This window comes from Protopterus annectens, chromosome 1.part2 (genome assembly GCF_019279795.1).
Source record: "Protopterus annectens isolate FY-2018-M chromosome 1.part2, PAN1.0, whole genome shotgun sequence".
Lineage (NCBI taxonomy): Eukaryota > Metazoa > Chordata > Ceratodontiformes > Protopteridae > Protopterus > Protopterus annectens.
In genome coordinates this window covers 325,771,928-325,796,423 of record NC_056727.1, presented here as the reverse complement: position 1 = coordinate 325,796,423, position 24,496 = coordinate 325,771,928, and positions in this window count along the sequence as shown.

Below are 24,496 nucleotides of genomic sequence, written 5' to 3'. Positions count from 1 at the left end.
ATTTTCCACAGACACAGAGGCTGTGAAGGATTCCACCTCAGTTTTGAGGTGTGTGACATATGCTTTAGTGAACAGTTTTCACTGTGGTTTTCTGGCCATGGCCTGGGGTGGGGATGTGAATATCCAGTGAGATTACTATCTGGTGTGATCGTACCAGTGAGCGATACACTTCTGGTCTTGGACATAAAGTCCCCATGTTGGTGATGATCAGGTCCAGTATGTTTTCCCCTCTTGTGGGAGTGGTAGCAAGTTGTTCCATAGCATTTTGGTTTATAAATTCTGGGAACCTTTGGCCTAGGGTGTTGGTGCTAGGGTGATGCTCCCAGTGTATGTTTGGGTAGTTGAAGCTGCCCAATATAAGGGTGTTTGGGGAGATCTTCATATTTCCATGTGTTCTCCAGTCGGCCAAGTGTGTTTCCTGGGTTTAGGAGGGTGGTCTGTAGCAGGCTATGAACTGGAAGGCGGATTTACCCACTGTTGGTTACACATGGGTAGTCTCTGATGCTTCATGCTGTGCCACCAACCTGGGGGTGTGGGTATCTTTGACAAATATTGATGCTCACCCTCCTTTTGTAGTTTTTTCCATGTTTTGCAGCTGTAAAACATGGTATGAGGTGTACCTGTGAATGCTAGGGTGCTCTTGGGAGCCTTGAACCAGGTTTCTGTTACTGCACAGATATCAACATTCTGCATGCTGAGGAGTGTTTGGACTGCATCCATCTTGCAGTTTAGACTTCTGGCATTGAGTAGCATTACTTATACTTTCTTATCCCTTGTGATACCTATGGAGGTGGGTTTGTCTTTTGAGCCTTACCTAGAAAAGGCACTATGGGGTGACAAGAGCCTTTGGCAATATCCAATAGGCCACAGGTGATAGGTGAAATCCATCCCTAGCAAAGCATCATGTCTTGTCGAGCATCTCATCCCAGGCTGACAGGCATTGAATCCCCTTTCACTGACACCAATACTTAAGCCAATTGTTGTAATTGATCATCTTGTCTTCATATTGTGGCCTCATGTTTGGTGAGGGTAGGATACTACTGAAGGTCATCAAGTTTGCATATACGACATGGTGGTAAATGCTGTTTAGCACTACCTTACATTGCTTAACACATGGCAATCATGCCTCAGGTGGTGCTGCAGGGCTGCCTATGTCAGATGCACATACTGCACTCCCTATACATGTTTGGAAACAGGTAGTGTCAAGTTAGGCATCCTTTTTACTATGTGCGAGTCAGAGAGAGGTATCATTTCCAGGGTTCCTACTGAGCCAGTGTATGTGCTATGCGTTGCCTCTTTGCCAAGGCCAAGACATACTGGGCACACCTCCTTCTGCCTACTGGGGCAGGCTCAGGTTGTTCCTCCTCCGAGTCACGCTCTGCTTGTGATGGCCTTGGCACTGGTGGGGGGCTGTTTGACCCAGGCCTATGCTGGTCCTGTTGCAGCTGTTTTCACAGGATCATATTATGTAGCATAGCACATACCATGACAATTTGGGTACATATAGTTGGTGAGTATTGCAAGGCTCCACCAGATGTGTCCAGGCACCTTAACAGTGACTTGAGCAACCCAAACACATGCTCGATTACATTTGTGTTTGTGCGTGTGCCTCATTATGGCGTTCTTGTTCAGGTGTGTGTGCATTTCTGATGGGTGTCATCAGCCACGGCTCCAGTGCATAGCCAGCATCCCCCACTAAGTGACCATATAGGATGTCCCCATTGGCAAATGTCTGGTACAGCTGCATCAGATGCCAGATATGGGAATCATGGTAGCTTCCAGGGCAGCCAGCACACGCATTCATTATTATGCCATGGGCATCACACATGACCTGGCAGTTGATGGAGGGGAAGCCTTTGCGGTTAATGTAGGCCCTACCCCGCTCACTGGCTGGTGCTTTGATGCCTATATGCGTGCAGTCTATTGCACCCACTAACTCATGGTATTCTGCTATTTGCCGGAAGAGATGCATATTGCTGGCCAATACCTCACGGGAATTGGGGAAATATACATGATCACTGACATGTGCTGACATGGCATCCAGGAACTGGTGCAGTACCCTGGATGCTGATGCCTGTGATATCCCCATCATATCACCAGTTGGTCTCTGAAAGGTACCTGTTGCTAGTATTCTTAGGCCAACACATACCTTGGTTTCCACTGGGATGGGGTCCCCTCTGTTGGTTCTGTGTGTGAGGTGTGGCCTGCACAGCTGAACAATTTGCTGCAGGAGGTCTCTGCCCACTCTATAGCGCTCCACTAACTCCAGCTCATGTAACCCCTGGTTGGTGACCCTGGGCCTGTACACTCTTCTCCGTCTCCTCACTGTGGGTTGTCAGGCAGCATTTGCATTGTCACCACCCTCAGCATGTTGCATATGTCGTCTTATAACAGCAATGGCAGCCCCTAGCATTTTTTGTCTGAGTGAAGCTTTTTCAGTTTTCACTTCTAGTAGCATACTCCAGTGTTTCAGTGTCTCTTCTGAGAAACAAACTGAACTGTTGTTTGCAGAGTTTTAAGTGCTGGGCTGGGCTAGGCTAGTGTTCTGCCTCTGTTATTGCCTGATTCGGGTTGTTTTCACCTGCTAGCTCTACTAGTATCACCTGGTAGCTTCCTGCTATTTGTTGTGCTTCCTTTTTCCTTTCTGTTTCATCAGGGGGAGCGACGCGCATACAAGCGCAAACACGCTCACAGCAGCTCACACACGCGCATACATGCTTAGACTGACTAAAACTTGCTTATTCGGGCTAAAACGCATGCACACCAGCACAAACAAGTTTACAGGTCTTCCAACAGCCTTATACATGCTTACTCCGGCTTAAACACGAGCACTCACGCTTCCACGCATGCACTCTGTCTTACTCAAGTTTACAGGCGTGCACATGCGCGCATACCCACTCAGCAAGAAACTTTGGTGTTATCCACAGTATACACCTTCCATTTCTTGGCTTTCCCTGGCCTACCTGTTGACACACCTCTTTCCATGATGTCTAACTGACACCTAACAGATGCCACTGTCCTCCAATGAGCTGCACTACTTTCATACATACCCCCCTTGTGATGTCACCTATCTCCTATTCTGTTCCTCCCCATATCCTACTCCTACACTCCACTGACTGTGCTCATTTGCTATGTAAAAGTGCGATTCACTATCCTAACACTCATTTACATAGGATTGCCTACTAATGTTTGGTTACATGTCTTAGACTGGGCTTCTCCCCTTAGCAACCCCTACTCGGTGGCCATGTTGTCTTCAGCCTGCTATTCCCTTACATTGTAATTTGACAATTTTCATAAATTCCATGTTTGTGGCTTTTATTGCCTTATTTTATGATTTTTATAGCACACCCCGTTTGCTGCGCTACACTTAAACATGGGAAATCGGTGAAAAAAATATATTTTTATTTTAATTTTGCATCAGGGAAACTTTCCAATTGCCATATATTTGGCCATTGGCATGCTTCCTCAACCATATGCAACCTTTATTTGGAGCTGACAAGGCTCCATTGTGCTATTTGCAGAAGGGTACTCAGTTGTCAACTGAGTACATTTCTGCAGCTAACACATCTCCTACTCAGACAGGTTTCTGCTTCCTGGATCGCAAATTTACCTCATTTGCATGCCTTTCGGCTGCAAGTGAGGTAATTTGCATATCACAGCCCTTTCCGTGTAGGAGACATGTTAGGAGCTCTCTTACATGCCCCTACAGGCTGTTTGTGGATCACTCATCGGACATGATGGCTGCATGGGGTCTTACTCTGCTCGTGGACTCCGTGCAAGCCATCGTGAATCTGGCCCTATGGCTTTTGCATATTTTTGCAGGTATTCTGCAGGTAGTAGTTTGCAGAGAGGATGGTAGGTTTACGTTTTTGAATAAGGGTGCAGACAAGGGATGTAGGAACAGGTTGAAAGTGAAATGATGGAGGTGTGTTAGAGATGGAGGTGGTTGAAGGTGAGGTGTCAGGGGATAGCTGATTGGCAAGAGATTGGATGGTCTCTGTGAAGAAAGTGTTAAAGGTATTGGCTATTTGCTTGGGACTATTGTGTTCAGAGCCTAAAGGGATGGGTGTGACTGAACGACCTGGGTGTAAGAGTTTATTAATGCCTGACCAGAATTTTTGTGGTTTGTTTTGGTGGGTTTGTTGGAGCTGAAAGTAAAAGTTTCTTTTGTCCAACAGTATGGCTTTTTTAGTTTCATTTCTTAGCTATTTAAACTTTAATTGATCTGCAGGGTGTTTAGTAGTACGCCAATTGGCTCAGAGTTTGTTTCCAAGTATGATTTTTTGTTTGGTAGCTTTTGAGAGCCATGGGGCCGGTTTAATTCTAGTTCTAATTGCATGTGTTGTTGCATGGTGGTCTAGAATGGTTAAGAATTTAGAATTAAAGTACTTTACTGCTTCCTCTAGAGGTAGGTATTTTAGGGGTGACCAATCACACGCTGTAAGTTTTTTATGAAAGCTGTCAGGGTTAAAATTCTTGTTGGTCCTTATTGTCCTATAGGTGGTTGGGTTTGGAATGTCACTCTTATATCTGATTATGAAGGTGAGTGAATGGTCACTTATATCTTTGGGGGAGGGTCCCTACTTTGTAAGTTTGGTGATGACTATTTATGAGAATCCAATCTAAGGTGCTTTCCTTGTTATTAAGTTTATTGGTCCTTGTGGGGGATGTAATGGTATGAGTAAAATATTACAGGTTAATATGAGTAGTTGGCTGCTCAGAGGTACAGCTTCTTCAGTTGATATTAACGTCACCGAGTACTATGGTTTCTTGTGGGTAGGTATTAGAAAGCCAACTAAGGATATCCTCTAGGGTGTTAGAGTTATTACCTGGGGGAAGATAAACACAGATGATATAGATGGATTTACATTTATTAAGTTGCATCTTGGAAATAAGGATTTATGCATTACTATTTATTGGTGGTTTAGAGTCTATAGAGGTCACCTGTAATACAGATTTATATAGAATAGCTACTCCCCCACCCTTCTTAACTTTATAGTCTAGTCTCAAGATATTGTATTTGGGTGGAAAAAAATCATTGTCTTGCGTTGCTGTCTTGAGCCATGTTTCAGTGAGACATAGGATGTCAAATCAATGTACATCCATGAGAGCATGCAGGTGGGCAACTTTATTATTTATGCTCCGAGTATTAAGATGGGCTATCAGGAGTGAGTTAGAGGGTCTGGTGAGCACTTGTGTGTTAGCAGGAGTTGGGGTGTTAGGACTCTGTAGTTGTGGTAGGGTTTGGACCAAGATTTGGGTGAATATCACCATCTATTAAGGAGTGGACTTGTATTCTCATTGTAAGTTTTAGAAGTTTACATATTAGGTTCTGGAATTTCCTAGCTCTTGGACTATAGAATGTGATGTGAGTCAATCTATGATATTTAGCTGGTAGGTAGTTTGGTGTGCTGGGTGTGTTTCTATAGCTATGAGAGACTACAAGTGTTGGTGTGGAGGTTTGCCTTATGGGGAACTGAAATCCTAGGCAGTTGAGGTGTTCATAGAATGTAAGTAGGTAAAGTATAGATAGAAAAGGTTGGAGTGAGAATAAGAGTAGGAACATCAGGAATGGTGAGGTAGATGTTGGTGGCATAATGGAGGTATTATATATAGGTTAATGTATAGGGATAAGTACTGACAGTGTTCTATGTTAAAGACCAGTGGGAAGTAGGTTATATCACTTTAATGAAGTGGATCATGTGATTGGTTGTATGGATGGGGTGTGTGGTTAGGGTGTACAAATGTAAAAGCACTGGGGGCGGGGGAGAATTGGGGGCAGGGTAGGGGAGTGAAATGAGCCCGCAGGGCGAACGGAGCAGATAGAGCCAGTGAAGGACTAAACCCTTTGAGAACAATCAGTGGAGTGCTGACTGCTAAGATAAGTTTAGGAGGAGATAGGCAGGGTAGTTGGGTGATGTACAGTAAAAAGTAGAAGGATAGAGTGGGACTGCAAGTAAGATAAGTATAGGAAACACTGGATGCCTGAGAGTTATTAAGATAGTAAGGTAGATGTTCAAGGAGATTAGTCCTAGGAAAAGGGTGTCATCTAGTGGGCAAAAGGATATATTGCAACCTTGGCTACTCATAGAGGCTAGCAGGTCTAGAAGTAAAAGGAGGGAGAAACAGGAGATATATGCAGAGGCTATAAGAGGGGAAGGTATGGAAGTTGGGAGAAGTGAAGGTTTTGGCTGCTGGCTGTCCTGGCTAGGGAGTGTACATTAAAAACCTGGAGTTTCTTTAAACAAATTAATTCTTTACAACAATATTTTAGTAAACATACTTTCTTGTTTCCTTGTGGGAATGATGCTCAGGGAGAGGTTTGGCTCTGTTCCTTAGCTTAGGGAAGAGACAGCAGTTTTTATTTAAATATAAGGTTCTTGGTTGTCAGACAGGGCAATTTCCCAAACCCTAGTACAGGACATGCAGGTTGGAGAGCTGGGTACATAAAGGGTGAGAGAAAACAAATTGGTAAAGTAAACAGTAGGTTGGACACACTTACTAAGTAAATAACAACTAAAGATAATGAATATATAAACCCAAAATTGAGCAATACAAGTTACAGGACATTCCTCTGGCTTTCTAATATTATTACAGTGTTATACTAGACTGCAGTGACAGTAGAACATACATGCATGGAATCGAGCCATACTGCATATATTAACAAAGCTGTATTTTAGAATCAACAATCCCAGTGAACATATTTTATTGCTATTGGTTTGAAATATCTGTGAAGTCCACACACAATATCTGCCCATGGACTGGGCTTCCTTACCCATATACTTTATTACCTGATGTCTGAGGAAGAGAGACCATTATGTGACCAATATTGGCCTGGAGACAGCGTTGGATAGTACTATGAGCTAAGCAATACAGTTTGTAGGTCATTAGATTTACTGGCTACAGCTATTACAGTGTTGCACTTGACTGCAGCAACCTTAGCATATACAGTCAATGCATACAGCTCAACTGCAATGGTTTTAACAACATAATCCTGCTGAACAATATTCTGCTTACTGTTATTGGTATTGTAATTGTTTTATTGAAATACAGTTCTTATAGTTCATTTATTGCACTACAGCTCTGCAGCTCTAATCGACCATTTATTGCACTACAGTTCTATTTGCCCATTTATTGCACTGCACTTTTTCTTGTGTATACTTTATTGCAGTAAATGCTTTACTCTTTCTTACTTATTGTACTACTGCTGGCATACTAAATCTGTACTTACCACACTCACAGTGCAACCTGGCCAGGCACCTGGCATGTGACTCGATACTGTGAACCCTCTCAGCTGCAGCTGTTGAGAGAGAAGTACACTATTATGCATATCAGTTTTGCAGACATTCTACTTGCATTTTGGTAAGACAGAGGAAGACATACATACTTGTGGTGCATTCTCATCTCAAGTTTCCTGGACCCAGGTGTCCAGGGTTCCCCTCTTTCTCCTTTTCAGGTCATAATAATGGCAATGACACTGCTGACCTGTGTGGGGATACCAGTAACACTGATAGGTTCCCTGTCTAACTACTCCCAGGGCTCTGCCTTACACTCTTGAGCCCTAGAATTCACCCTGCATCAGCTAGGGTTCATGGTTTTGAACAAGGATCGTGACCATGACCCTGGACTCCTGAATGCCCCACCACTGCACCTGAAAGTGCACACCTTTGCTAACACCACCACCCATGCCATCAGTTAACTGAACTCCAATGACTTGCAGAATTTCTGACTGTTGGGCTTAACATGGGCTATTTTCCCACCCTTACACACCATTCAGCAACATTCAAAAAAGCACAGCATGATTTAGCAGCACACAAACCAACTACATGAAGCCAAGCAACATTAAAACTCACAGAACCATGATTTTAGTGAGGCTTAGCACTGCTCAAACACTGGTAGCTGTTAGCATGTTTATGCACTTCTTACCATGAATGAGCAGTGCTTAGCAGAGCGCAGCAATGCCAAAATTCACAATAGTTTCATAAAATGAAAAAAATATATATATTACATTCATTTAAAGTCATACTCTGCCTGTTATTGGCTTGAACCCAGCAACTACTACACATAAGGCCGTAATTCTACCCATGTAGCTAGTTGGATGTTATAAAAGCTGTTATACCTTCACATGTATTACTAGCCTACCTGTTATCATTGCTGAGCACCATGCTGTACCACTCAAACATGCTTAAACACACGTATAAATAAATAATTAATTGTATCCAGTTTAAATTTTTGGATGTCTGGCTGGTGTCAGCTAGGTTTGTATAAGATCATCTTGTCTCTGCTGCACTCCATACAATGCAAATGAAATTTAAAATAAATAAAAAATATATCATTATGATAATTAATTACACACAGTTTCTATTTTTAGATGTCTGCCAGGTGTCAGCCCTGTACCGCACCTCTTTAACATGCAGTAAAAATAAACAAATAAATAAATAATTAAAAAAAAAACATAGCACATCATAAAAATGTCATATTATACAGTTGACACACTTCAACCCAGCCACTGGGGATGCACAAGCCAGTGCATTTCTCTGTGCCAGTCCCAAGCCCGGATAAATGGGGAGGGTTGCTTCAGGAAGTGCATCCAGTGTAAAACCTCTTTCAAATTACTTATGCGGAGAGCATTTCATATTTCCATACTGGATCAGTCGAGGTCCGGGTTAACAACGACTGCCACCAGTACAGTTAGCCAACAGGGTGCTGACGGAAATTGGGCTACTGTTGGCTGAAGGAGAAGAGGAGGGGGAAGGCATGCCCGAAGGCAGGAAGAGAGGAGGAATGTTAAGAGTGTAGTAGTGAGGGTAGGAACTTTGAATGTTGGCAGTATGACTGGTATAGGGAGAGAGCTAGCTGATATGATGGAAAGAAGGAAGATTGATATATATAGGCCAGGTATATAGGAGGCGGGTTCAAATTGTTCTGTAATGGTGTGGATGGCAGGAGAAATGGGGTAGGGGTTATCCTAAAGGAACAGCATGCCAAGAGTGTTTTGGAGGTGAAGAGAGTGTCTGATAGAGTGATGTTTATGAAGCTTGAAATTGATGAATGTTGTTAGTGCATATGCTCCACAAATTGGGTGTGCGATCGATGAGAAAGAAAATTTTTGGAGTGAGTTGGATGAAGTGGTGGTGAGTGTACCCAAGGGTGAGAGACTAGTGATTGGACTGGACCTCAGTGGGCATGTTGGTGAAGTCAACAGAGGGGATGAGGAAGTGATGGGTAGGTATGGTGTTAAGGAGAGGAATGCAGAAGGTCAGATGATTGTGGATTTTGTGAAGAGGATGGACATGGCTGTGGTGAATACGTATTTTAAGAAGAGGGAGGAGCATAGGATGATGTACAAAAGTGGTGGAAGGTGCACACAGGTGGATTATATCCTATGTAGGAGGGCCAGTCTGAAGGAGATTGGAGACTGTAAAGTGGTGACAGGGGAAAGTGTAGTTAAGCAGCATAGATTGGTGGTCTGTAGGATGACGATGGTCATCAAGAAGAGGAGGAGGTGTGTGAAAGCAGTGTCAAGGATTAAATGGTGGAAGTTAAAAAAGGGTGATTGTGAGGTGAAGTTCAGGGAAGAGTTAAGACAGGCACTGGGAGGCAGTGAAGAGTTACCGAATAGCTGGGAAACTACAGCAGAGCTAGTAAGGGAGACTGCTAGAAAGGTGCTTGGTGTGACATCTGGACAGAGGAAGGAGGACAAGGAGACCTGGTGGTGGAATGAGGAAGTACAGGAGAGTATACAGAGGAAGAGGCTGGTGATGAAGAAGTGGGATTGTCAAAGAGATGAAGAAAGTAGACATGAGTACAAGGAGATGAGATGCATGGCAAAGAGAGAGGTGGCGAAGGCTAAGGATAAGGCGTATGGAGATTTGTATGAGAGATTGGACACTAAAGAGGGAGAAAAGGACCTGTACCGATTGGTTAGACAGAGGGACAGAGCTGGGAAAGATGTGCAGCAGGTAAGGGTGATAATGGATAGTGAGGAAAACGTACTCACAAGTCAGGAGAGTGTGTTGAGTAGATGGAAAGAGTACTTTGAAGGGCTGATGAATGAAGAGAATGAGAGAGAAAGAAGGTTGGATCATGTGGAGATAGTGAATCAGGAAGTGAAACAGATTAGCAAGGAGGAAGTAAGGTCAGCTATGAAGAGGATGAAGAATGGAAAGGCTGTTGGCCCAGATAACATACCAATGGAAGCATGGAGGTGCTTAGGTGAGATGGCAGTGGAATTTTTTAACCAGATTGTTTAATGAAATTTTGGAAAGTCAGAGGATGCCTGAGGAGTGGAGAAAAAGTGTTTTGGTACCTAACTTTAAGAATAAGGGGATGTGCAGAGCTGCAGTAACTACAGAGGGATAAAATTGATCAGTCACAGCTTGAAGTTATGGGAAAGAGTAGTGGAAGCTAGGTTAAGAAGGGAGGTGATGATTAGTGATCAGCAGTATGGTTTCATGCTGGGAAAGAGCACTACAGATGCAATATTTGCTCTGAGTGTTGTTGGAGAAATACAGAGAACGTCAGAAGGAGTTGCATTGTGTCTTTGTGGACTTAGAGAAAGCATATGACAGGGTGCCTAGAGAGGAGTTGTGGTATTGTATGAGGAAGTCGGGAGTGGCAGAGAAGTATATAAGAGTGGTACAGGATATGTACGAGGGTAGTGTGACATTGGTGAGGACTGTGGTGTGAGTGACAGATGCGTTTAAGGTGGAGGTGGGATTACATCAAGGATCAGCTCTAAGCCCTTTCTTATTTGCAGTAGTTATGGACAGGTTGACAGATGAGATCAGACAGGAGGCCCCGTGGATGATGATGTTTTCAGATGACATTGTGATATGTAGTGAGAGTAGGGACCAGGTTGAGGAGACTCTGGAGAGGTGGAGATATGCTTTAGAGAGGAGAAAAATGAAGGTCAGCAGGGCTAAAACAGAATATGTGTGTGTAAATGTGAGGGAGGGTAGAGGAATGGTGAGGATGTAGGGAGTAGAGTTGGTAAAGGTGGATGAGTTTAGGTACTTGGGATCAACAGTTCAGAGTAATGGTAAGTGTGGAAGAGAGGTGAAGAAGAGAGTACAGGCAGGATGGAATGGGTGAAGAAGAGTGTCAGGAGTGATTTGTGACAGACGGGTACCAGTAAGAGTAAAAGGGAAGGTCTACAAGAGGGTAGTGAGACCAGCTATGTTATATGGGTTGGAGACGGTGGCATTGACGAAAAGGCAGGAGTCAGAGCTGGATATGGAAGAGTTAAAGATGTTAAGATTTGCACTGGGTTTGACTAGGATGGACAGGATTAGGAATCAGTATATCAGAGGGTCAGCTCAGGTTGGACAGTTTGGAGACAAAGCAAGAGAGACGAGATTGCGTTGGTTTGGACATGTGCTGAGGAGGGATGCTGGGTATATTGGGAAAAGGATGCTAAGGATGGAGCTGCCAGGTAAAGGAAAAGAGGAAGGCCTAAGATAAGGTTTATGGATGTGGTGAAAGAGGACATGCAGGCGGTTGGTGTGAAAGAGCATGATGCAGAGGACAGGAAGAAATGGAAACAGAAGATCTGCTGTGGCGACCCCTAATGGGAACAGCCGAAAGAAGATGATGATGACAGTTGACACACTTCACAACATTACAACAGTGGTGGGGAGCATTACAGGGAGCCTCACTCTCATCTGCAGCCACGGGTAGCCACTACAACTCTACCTACATTCAATATCCATGTTCCTCGGCTCTCCCTTGGCAGCACGCCATCATTAATATGCATGGTGTGCTGCCGAGAGGGAACCATGGCCTTGTACACAGATACATTCCATGTAGGTTCTACACTGTGCTTACACGGATTTTATTAAATCCCGGGAACATTCTTTAATAAACCATTCTAAATGCTTTACATTACAAAGCCAATCCAAAAAAAATATATACATCTGAAGATAGAAGGCAATTTATTTCCATACCTGACATCCTTTACATTTTCAAGCCCTAAAATGTTTGGAAACAGTTACAATAAATTCACTGCTCACTCCAAAACAAGAATCTCTTTGCTATTCATCACCACAGAACATTTTGACAAAGAATTCTCCATCAGACCTCCAGCCCGCAGACCTATAGCTTCTATAGCCCACCACAACATATCCCTTCATTCTACATCAAAAATATATCCTTAAAAGAAACCATAAAATCTTTATCTCATCATGGTTATCTAAGTTCTAATGGACTGCATCCATGATTCATTAAACAATATACAGAATCTCTCTCCTTTCATGTGTACCACCTATTCAATCTCCCACTAATGCCACAAACATTCCCTGGACTGTGAAGACAGACCATAATCATTTTCATTCTTAGATCAATCGCTAAAACTATATACAATTAGCTAGCTGGCTTTATTTAGTACTTTCTCATCACAAACATGGTTTTATGAAAACTAGAAGTGTGCAAACTGCTCTTCATGCACTTTTTCCCACAATATTTGCTAACAGTGTGAATGGGCTATTCACTGGAGAGATTCTTACAAACTTTGTTAAAGCCCATGACTTATTATTTGTAAACCACTTTGTTTTCATTAATTCCCTAGTATACTCCAGCTTTGGGCACCCTAAAATGAGTGTTTTTTTAGTTACTTCAATAGCAGAAGCTTTACTATAAAAAAACACAAATGCTACCTACTCACAGCATAACATCACTTTATAAATAGTGACAGCACACAATGTTCAATCCTTGCCCAAATATTCTTCTGTATATTCACAAACTCACTACTCTTTGACCTCAGATTAACTGACCATGTAAGCATATGTAGTGTAGATGCCCTCATTTTATTTGACTACATCCACAGCAACCATCCATCCAACATACTCTTAAGGGCATTCTTAACAAACTCCATTAATACTTTGATAAAAATGAATGCTTTGTACAAAGAAAATTAAATTGATGTCCTTTGGCACACCCTGCAGATTAAAAAACATTCTCCTGTTGCTCTACACATTGTACAGATCAACCAACTCACCATGCAGGTGCACTATTTTGAGTGCTTAGGTCCGTTGGCCAATACCTCTCTTAATATGTCCTTAGACACAGACAACATTAAGTCTAAGATTAATTCAACCCTTTATGGCTGCAGCAAAATTGTACACTTCCTCAATCTTGAAGGCTTTGCAGCCACTGGTAAAAATATTCTATGACCCCAAAAGGTATATGGCCTATTAGGGCTCGTCTACAGCTCAAAAAAACTGTCAAAGGCTACCAGAATTTTTCCAATTGAAACTGTAGTTTACTTCCTCAAAATGACCACCACTGTACACCTCCCATGTGTGCCAAATGGCTGTTTATACATGAATGGGCATATCTTCTGTTTCTTAGTGTAATGCTTCTCTTCTAAGCCACAGACTATGAAAAAAAATGTTATGCCTGTTTTGCTCTACTGCTAATAACATTACAGTCCTAATTAGACTTGTTTTCTCCCATAACAGCTCCATCATGCATTCTCCATTCTAGGCCCCAAACTATGGAATGTACTTCCAACAGATATCCATGGCTCCAACAAATACGATAAATTTATGCAAATCAATGCTAATTATCTCAGTAAGAGAGAGCCACTTGTCACTGCTGTATTGGTAAAGCTCTCATGTTGTCATCCTGTACAGTATATTTCCCCCAGTTTTGTACCTCCATTCTGTACTCATCATCAAAATCTTTCTCAGCCTGTCTCTGTCTTCTACTCCATCTTCACTTCATCATAGGTTCATAGGTTCATAGGTTGGTACTGGGCTATTTGCCCGAAGGCATATATTAGTCCAGCCACATTGTGCGGTATTCACCGCCCCTTTAGTAGTTCCCTAGACCCTTGTACTAGCATCTAGTACCCTTGGCCCCTATCTAGTAGTGCTGTTGGTTTGATCCCCGGTGTGAAATTTCTGTTACCCATCCACTCATCAAGGTTCCTCTTGAAGAGTGATAGTGAGGGGCTCTGTCTTATGTAGATCGGGACCCTATTCCATAGTAAGGGAAGTCTCTGTGAAGGGAATCTATCCCTCCAGCATGTTCTATTCATTGTTGTGTTGAGGTTTATATCCCTAGAGCGTGTAGCTCGAGTAGATTTGGTTTTGCTAAGATGGTGCATGTTCAACAATTCTGGGTTGGACATGGCTCTATATGTTAGACAGAGATCACCTCTGAGAAAGCGGTATGCAACAGAGAACAGTCTTAGCTTTTTCAATCATGCTGCATAGGACAACTGTTTGAGGCCAGTAATCCTCTTGGTTAGGTACCTCTGTGGTCTCTCCAGCTGCTGGAGATGTCTAGGCAGGTACATTCCAATTGGTGCATAGTACTCAATAATGGGTCTGATTAGGGAAGAATAGAGGGGCACCATTATATCCTTAGATCTTGATGCGAACCCTTTCGTGATCAGATGGGTCACATAGAAGGATTTTCTAACCACTTTGGCAACATGGTTATCAAAGGAAAGCTGGCTATCTACTTGGATCCCTAGATCCCTTATATCTTCTTCCGATTTCAGGGGATTACCTCTTATGTTGTAGTTTGTGGGTACTCTGTTTTTTCCAAAGGGGATTACTATGCATTTCTTTGCATTTAACTTGAGATCATGGCTTTGACACCATGCATCAGTCTCATTTAGGCCCTTCTGGAGGATCTCCATGTCGGCCAGAGACTCTATTATAGCACCCAGTTTGCAGTTGTCAGCAAACAGTCATCCTCCTTATTTTGTCTTATACCTCCTTTGTGGTGACCTAGATGCAAGAAAATAACACTATCAACTTAATTCCATATTTGGAAGGAACTTTTTTCTGTGCATGTGTATATATCTCACTCTTTGTAATATAATACTTGGGCCATTGCTGGGTAATCTTGATGCACCTGTATTTGTTAAAGTTTTCATTTTATATAGCTTTTGACCTGTAACTAAAATGGGTCCTTGTAGATCAGACCACTTGTCTACTTAAAAAAAAATCATAAATGAATAAATAAATGAATGAATGAATATACAACCCACATTCATTTTCATTGCACTGGCATAATGGGCATGTAGCTCTGTAATGGAATATGAAAGAAATATGTGGCCATGGAAAAACTTGAGAAAACTGCTTTGAGGAGTGGCACCTAAAATAATAGCAGGAAAAGTTAAAATAGAAGGCTGCAAACTATGAATGGTCACAGAAAGAATTAAGTCATAAGTCGAGGAATATACCAGCAGTGTCTCTTGAGTATTTGTTTTTTTTTTTTTTTTTTATAAAAGCAGTCTCCATTCCATTTTTTTTTTATTTTGGTTAACTAAGATCAAGAATGAAACTGGCTTTGCATCCCATGTGTCTTTAGAGTACTGGCCTTCATGACTAACATGCTCAGCATTATAAAACACACGTGGAGATACATATACACACACACACACACACACACACACACACACACACACACACACACACACACACACACACACACACACACACACACACACACACGCACACACACACAGACATGCACACACAAACACACACACACACAGACACACATGCACAGACACACACCCGTGCGCAGACTGACAGATATGCACAGACAGACACACACACACAGACACACATGTACAGACATGTGCACACTCACAAACACACAGACATACACACACATATACACACATACACGCACACACAGACATGTACACACACACACACACACACACACACACACACACACACACACACACACACACACAGACATGCATACACACACACACACACACACACACACACACACACACACACACACACACACACACACACACACACACACACACACACACACACACACACACACACACACACACACACACACACACACACACGCACACATGCACACACACACACACACACATGCACACACAGAGACAAACATGCATCTGCCTATGGTATCCATTCCTTTTGTTGACTTTTTTTTCGGGTGGGGGTCGACCTATGAATTGGCTGAGTCTTTTTGCTGGTTCTTGGGTCGCCAAATGTTAACTAACTTTGAAAATGTTAACAGTGGTCTTAAGGGATTATTCACTTTTCCCCACTGCTGTGTGACCTCCGAGTTGATATATTTAAGAAGAAGGTGTGTGCGGGAGGAGTGTGCATGGGGGCTTGTCCCCATGCCAAAAAAAAAATATAACATACATTTTGCATAATATGTATTTGTAGAAGTGGGTTCAGTATTTTTGTGTTCATTAACAGTGTTTTGCCGGTATAGCCCTATCTATCTATCTATCTATCTATCTATCTATCTATCTATCTATCTATCTATCTATCTATCTATCTATCTATCTATCTAGCCTGTCAACCTTTACTTCAAAGCAAGAAATTAGGGGGAATGATCCAAAATTAGGGTTACTTTTTGAATAGTTATTAGCACAACAACCCAGGGTATACCTCCAAATGAAAGTATAGAAGTCAGAAGGTTTTCAGTAAGCTAATATATTCTCAGTTAAGCATGCCTGAAGCTGTGCATGTAGAACTCATCTATAATATCATTAAAGACATATATGAAGAACATGGTGCTTTTCTTTTAGGAAAGAGGCATGAAAAAGGGAAGCTTGCCAGTACAAATAAAAGAATACCAAATAATTTGTGCAATGCTCTTTTAAATGTTTGTATATATCCTCCTCATAGCTTTATATGCTATTCTTTCTAGCACACAGGCCAGTGTATTTGTGAAAGCTACTGGCATACCAGCTGTTTAGATTATATATAATTACTTATAATTTTAGATATCTCTGTGCCTTGGTTTCCAGATGCAGACACCTTAAGGAATGAGCAGCAAAAGTGTAGTCACACTGGTTATTTCACTTATTCATTTACTCCAGGGTCTCACTCATGCAAACCTTTTTTGAATTCACTTATATAGCATATTACTTCAGTGCAATCAATTACATTTTATATTTAACATTCTCTCTTCTCAGTCCTTGACTAAATTATTTTTAATTGCCAGGTCTTAATCACTCAGTAGAGCTGGGATCAGAAATCCCAGTGCAACAGATTATTGTCTTTCAATTAATTCATGCAGTACTTTTAAATTAATTCATTGCTGCCACTGAAGGAGATCTGAAAATGGATGACAGAATCTGGGCCTTGCATAGATAATGACAGTGATGCTGTAATGAAGATGGTTTTGGATGATGCTCAACTGCATTGACTTTCTTCATGTGGGCTGGACACGGCTGCTGAAATGATGTTAAACATGGCAGCAATAACTATGCAGAAAATATACTCATGAGCTACCCTGCTGTTGCTGACATGATGGTATGTTGAATATTCTCTAAATCAGGTATAACAAGTTAGAGTCTATTTTAATAAAGCCCTACAGAATGTTTGCTGCAGTCATCAAGAAAAACAAGTCTCTGCGCAATAGTATCTCTTAGTGAAAGTATTTGTAAATGCATGCAGTTGTTTTATGCTCAGTTTTTATTTCCCATTTGAAAGATATGCATTTTACAACTATAATATATACAGTAAGAGCTGGTATATCACACTTCTTTGCAGCAGTGCAGTACCTAAAGGAACAAGGCAGCATAATGAACATACTCTGAAACAGAAGGGTCAGAGTGTAAAAGCAGGAGGAGTTAAAAATCAAGAAAATGATTTTACAAGAGTAAAAGCTTGGGGGGACGAAGAATGGCAAGCAGCAGGAACAGAGCAGTAAACAGCTGAGTAAGTTGTTTAGGTTGTGGGCAGCAGCTGAACACTGCGATATTTGTGGTAACTGAAAAAGGTCGATGGGAGACTGGGTAAGCTTCCAGAAAGTATTTGGGCACTGCAGAGGGCAGCCAGCAGACTAGAGGATGCCAAGTAGACAGGTGGCTTATCAGATTGAAAACATTAGGAAGGAATGGGTAAGGAATAGCTAGACATGGGTAAAAGTTATCAGGACAAAGTAAGACACTGAACAGTAGACATGAGGAGACCTGGTGTATTTAGGGAGTTGAGAATAAGCAAGAGCATAAAGGCAAGGAAGCTTGTAGAAAAGGAAGGAAGCCAGAAGAAAGCTACAGATGAGTATGAACCTAAAACAAAAGGAAAGGCAGACATCTTAAGTAACACAGGAAAGACAGAGCCAGTGGTGATCTAGCATGAAACAGAGCTGAAGGAAATGCAGGATAGCCTGGGGGAGGTTGGGGATGCCACCCATATCATTTGCGGTTTAATTTCTCCAGCCCTTTTGGGATTCTAATATCATGACAGGAATGGACCCCATTTCTAAGTCAAAGTATGATTAAAGATTGTAAAATTAGTATTGTTTCAGTTTTTTAAGTTAGCCAAAAGTGCTCTTCTCAGCACCTGCAATGTGCCCAGAACTGACTACTTTTGCAGTTTATACAGATTATCAGTTGCATATCTAACTACGACTGTAAATTTTTTTTTTATGAGACCCATTGTTCCAACTATTTTCGGAAGTGTTTGTCTATCCTTCCACATTCCTCTCATTTCTACCTGCAAATCCCAGTATTTTATGACTTTATGCCTCTCTTTTGTAATCAGTGGATGCAGCAATTTCGATGATCTATGTTACTTTTGTCTTCTTTTCATGGAGTTCTGTATCTGATTTTCTCGTACCTGTTTTTGAACTGTTGATAATGTGTGATCCCATGTGATATAAACTTCATCGTTCTCTATAATGCTTTGTGGCTCATGTTTTGAATGCTTTTCACCTACTTCAGTATTGTAATGTTTACACAATCCCCAATGCAATTAGGCCTTTCAGTATACAGATCCTCTGCCATTAGTGTATCACACCCAGCAACAAGATGTGGGACTATTTGCAGTTCTGTTTTACACAACCTGCATTTGTTTGTTTCTTCCACATGTTCAATGGACTTTGTAACCCAGTGTGTACATAGTCCACTATCTTTAGTCACCAATATTAACCTTGTTTTACATTAACCTCTCCTTAACCATTCCTGCATATGGTCATGATTGATATGGGGATTGTTCTAGAAGTTTTCTCTGCTTGCAATTATATTTTCCTTTGCCACATTTCTTGTCTTATCATCTGATTCTTCTCCTTATATCCTTTCTTTTGCTTTTGGCACATTCGGTTGCTGCTTGATTTTTGTCTTCTTGTTTGATTTCAATTCCTGCTTGACCCCGATATGCTTCTGCTAAACTAAGCAGAGAAGTCATCTTAGACTTTTGCACCTTATGTTTTAAAACTTTCACTGTTTGGATCTGGTGAGGTCAGCAGATATGCATGCAGTCTTACACATGCAGATCTATACGTGCAATCAGTTTTGAGGAGGCCCATGCCTCCTTCAGAAAGTGAAATACCTTATCTTGGTATACACTGAATTTTATATAACATTTGATAAACTTGAAGCATTTTTCTTGTTTTCCTGTTCGACTGATCCAATCCCTTTTGGGGCTAGTCAATCACCCCAAAACTGTAAGTTAGAACAGGAACAGCAAATTGGTTTATAGCTTGTACCTTGCTCCTAGATGTCAAGGCTATTTCCATATTAATTTTAGTCTTCTAAAATATTCCTTATTGAGTTTTATTCACATTTGTTCATATTTTATTATCAATCCTTCATCAGTTCCAAAATATTTATAACTCCCTGCTCAAGTTCCTTTACATCATGTTCCTGTTCCAGACTGATACTGTCTTGGTGCTTCATCTTTCTTGCTTCCAGTATGTTGCTTTTGCACATTTATCAAGACCAAAGGACATTCTTATATCATCTTAGAAAGTTTTGACCACTTGCAGCTGTACTTTCAGCTCCTCATCTGATGAGCTGTATAGTTTTAAATAATCCACAAAAAGAAGATAAGAAGTCTTTACACTTTGTTGTTTTCTGGGACCCAAATTATAATCATGATCTAATCTGTTAAGTAGACAGCTTAATAGGTTAATGGCAAGACAAAAGAGCAGTGGTGACAAAGAGTGACTCTGGAATATCCCCCTTGGAATTTTTATCTCTGGGACACTAGTTTGTCCTGTATCATGGCTTAGCTGCAAAGTGGTTTGCCACTGTTTCATGGTCACTGTAATGTAATTGATCATTGCAGGGTATATCTTATACATCTATAAGCGCTCCTTTATCCATGAATGTAGGATTCTGTCAGATGCTTTTTTGTAATCAATCCATGCCATAATTAGAATCCTTCCCCTTTTACAATTCTCCATTATGACTTTATTTAACAACAAATGATTATTTGTTCCATACGGCTTTCTTTCGTTACCCTTTTGTTCTATTGCCATGATTACGTTTTCTTTTAAATGACTATAAACTCTGTTGGCATCAGTTTTAGTATATTGTTTATACATTTTTGGAAGGCAAGTTATTGGTCTCTAGTTTTTAAGAAATCTTACAAGTTCACTCTTAAGAAGGACTATTGTTTTTCCTGTTGATAACCAGCCTGGCATCTGTTCAGGGTGCAATATAAATAGTTCTTACTCAGGGCCAAATCTTCATTTAATGATGTTAAGCCTATAGCCAGAAGTTAGGAACTCCACCTGAGCCTGGGGTTTTCTGTTTAGAAGCTTTTATTATTTTGTTTCAGTTTCTCTAGCCGTTACTTCATTCCCTTTCATCCTGTACATTTGAAATTCTTAATGTTTCTTTTATGCCTTATATCCATTCAGCATCTTTGTTATGTTCAATAGGATCTACATATATATTTCTCCAAAATGTATCTATTTTTTTTCTTTTTTTGGTGGTGCTTATATTCCTTTTGCTTTGTTTTCAAATTCTCTATAAAACGTTTTGGGTTGACAATAAATTGATTATTTTGTACTTTTCATCTATATTCATCTGCGTATAACTGTCTGTGTTGACAGCTATAGTTTATCATTTGCAATAGTGTACAATCGAGATCCTGGTCTCTTCTGTTTCTGGGCATTGCTTTCATCATGCCTATCTTTCTAAGTATTTTTCTTGATCTGTTCCATCTTCTGTGTCTTCTAACAGCGACACATCTTGTCTTAACTGCGTTTTTGTTTTCTCTGTTTGAGACTTCCATGATGGCATTTGATTTCTTCCCTTCCATTCCCTTATTGCCCTGTGTTTTTGTGGTAAGACTTTATCTGTTATTAATTTAACTGCATACTTCTCAACTGTCTAGATTTTTGCCTCATATTTGGGCTGTCCCTCATAAATCTTGTAGTTTTCTGGATTTTTGTGGTAAATCAGTGAGGATTGAATTCAGTAAATAATGACAGGTATTTACGTTGCAGACTTCATATCCTTCAGAAAATGCACGTTAACACAATATATTTTCTTCTAGCAACTTTCTAAGTTTATACCAGCAATATTTAAAAATTGTCCCTATTTTTGGATCTTTGTCCCACCCCCATTAGTTTTGTCTTTGTCCAGACATTTTGTTCTAAGAGGTTAAGAGATGTGCTGCACATGTCTCTTAGATTTGGCCTAGAAGGCTTAGATCATTTTCTCTTAACAACCTCAGCATATGATGGTTTACTGAAAATGCTATGTGCATTGTGTGTGCGTGTTTGTTGTGCTTACCAAATGTGCTTTCTGGTGAGGAGGTAGCTCCCACGTTACTTCCACCTATCACACACTGAGTCATTGCACTTGATACAGAGGATTAAGGAGTTCTCAACAAGCTTTTGCCAGGGATCCAGAGTTTGATTCCATCAGTCTCCATTGCCTAGCTGTGACTCCTAGCAAGTCACTTAACCAGACAGTATTACTGGGGTGAGTCTGATAAAGGCCCATGGAGATTAGTGGTCCGCCCCAGTAAGCAAATACAAATAATATACAATAAAAATAAATTATCAGGTAGCAATAGAGAGTTTTTGTTAAACATGAGGGACTTACTAAGCTGTCTCAAAATACCTAGTGCTATCAGGCTGGCTAGGGCAAAAGCTGACTGAGATTCTATACTGGTCAATACATAAAATGGGGTAAAGCAAAACAGGATGGGTTACTAACCTATTCTTGGTATAAGATGGACAGAGGAAGAGAGAGAGAGAGAGAGAAAGCTGGTAACAATAATGGATCTGGCTAAAGGATAAAAAATATGAGACCTGCCTAGTGTAGTAGTGACATCCTGTTCCTTCACAGAACAAAGGTTTCCTTAAATGCCTGCTTAAAGAAACAAAATATTCATCAGCAGATAAGACGTGTTGGCATGATAGATTTATATCCCAATGCATTTCCCACCTATGGAACAAACTTGAACTGCATGTGAAGTAGTGCAGTAACCTTGCCCCTTCAGGTAACCTACATAAGCAGATAAGCAGCCTAGAATTCTCTCCTAGTCTATCTTATGTTGCCCCAGTGACAGATCATGATCAAATGGGGCCCTAGATAGAGTAATGGATCACCCCTACAGCAGCCCTGCTCCCAGATAACCATTCCAGTATCCCATTACTTGGCTATTTCTCCCCAATTACCATAAACACTGTTCAGACCTGTCAATGTGCATATGATTTTCTTCTTTACTTGTACAATGATTAAACATATTTGGATTTAATTTAAAACTCTTATTTCATATTTTGTAGGATGAAAACCGATAGCCATTTGCTAAACAAAACAATACAATCTTCTTAGCATGAAGAGTAAGCTTCTCTGCCCTTGAAACTCACATTCTTTGAAATGTCATTGAAACTGATATTCAAAGAAAAATGCATCTGGTCAGTGTGGATTAAGATGACCTTTGGGCTGTTTTCAAACTATAGGCCTCTTGCACTCATTTTCAGGACAATACATGTATGCATGTGTTCTTTGAGTCACCTTCCTGATTGTATTAAATTATATTCCTTGTATAATACAGCACCACTTGTTAGAGTGTGTTTTAAATTTGTAGATTTGAATATTTTTCCAGTAAGCAATGAAACAAAACTTATGAAACAATAATGACAAAATTATTGATTTCAGAAAAGTTTAACCATAAAGGGCCAGTCAAGCTTCTCTCATTACAATCCACCAATATCAGTAAATGTGGACAATCTCTGCAGAAGTAAAAGTCTTCTGAATAATTCCACATTAAAGAGATATGTAACTGAAGACACTGCTGCTGGCAAACAACTTTGCATTTCATTGTTTCATGTACAAATTCAGTACCTGCTGCCCATGAAGAATAAATTGTCTGTTTTAAATTAAAAAAAATGCTAAACTGGTAATATTGTAATAGGGAATCCCTGACAAATCAACAACAGCTTCATAGTTACTAGGCATTCTGTGCAAGCAGCATATTCTGCGAAGGAGAAGGGAAAGTTAAGTGTGTGTAAGCGGCAGTGGAAGAGAGTTGTTCCATAGTGGAGTTGTTCTACATTCTGTGCGAGCAGTGGAAGAGAGTTAATATAGCAATAACCCACACCTGGGTGTGGGTAATGCTAAATTTACCCACAGTTGGCGTGGTTCGCCCGAGGGACCAAACAAAGCCAACCGTGGGTAAATTTATTACCCAGAAGTGGTTATTGCTATTATATGACATTATTTAAGAAAAGAAACTATTACTTTTCTTAAATAATGGCATAGTATAATGCCTGTTTATTGCCCTTCCGCAGATGTGAAAGCAAGATCTCCGCTGCTTTTTTTTTTTTTTTTTATTATAGGAATGGGTTTATTAAAATAAGCAATGGAGATCTCCTGTTAAACCCATTTAACATAGCGAGACAGTGTTTTAAAAAACCGAGTTATACTAATGGAAAAAAGTCGATTTACAACGGGCACGCTGGCCAATCAGCATGCACGTTTTGGGGGGATCATGGTATAATCTACATTTGAATTCCATGTGAGCAGAACAGCACAAGAAGGGAAAGTTAAGTGTGGTGCATCCCACACACACACAGTGTAACTGCATGCATGTTTTGTGACACACATAGAAAAAGAAGGGGAAAGTTAAGTTTCCATGCGTGATGCAAAGTGAATCCTTAAAGAAGAAATGTTTTTTTTTTCTTTTAATTAAAATAAAATATTGTGGCATCTCCTGGCCAGTGGACCCCAGGCAACTGCCTGGGTTACCTAGAGCTGGATCCTGCTTTGTGTTTCCCTCCTATAGGCTGAAGGAAAATTTTGAATATTGTTTATTGGCTAAGCTTGTAATGGTCAGTAGACTGACTGTCTAGTACTTACCTATGAACATTTCAAGAGTATTTAATGAATAAATATTAAGTGACAGCAAGCTGGTGGTTTGTACACCAAATGTGCAATAATGTGCAACTGCTTCAATTTTGTGTTATTTGAAAGAGGTTGCTTTATGTCAGAAATAAACTTTCCTCCATGATACACTGGCCATGGAGATGACAGTATTAAATAAAAGTATAGTGGAGCAAAGCTCCATGAATTAGCTATGGAAGGTAGAGTTGGAAGCTTCTCCTCCTACAAGGAAAGAAAACTTTACAAATGTTTAGTAAAATGACACTTCAGTTAGTGTTCTTTTATCCAAAATGGCATTCACACAACTGCCCATTGCAGTTTGCTCTGGGCAGTACAATTTAAGGTTATACAGTAAATTTATTGGCTGACAAATATTTATATTGGAATGAATGGAAATGT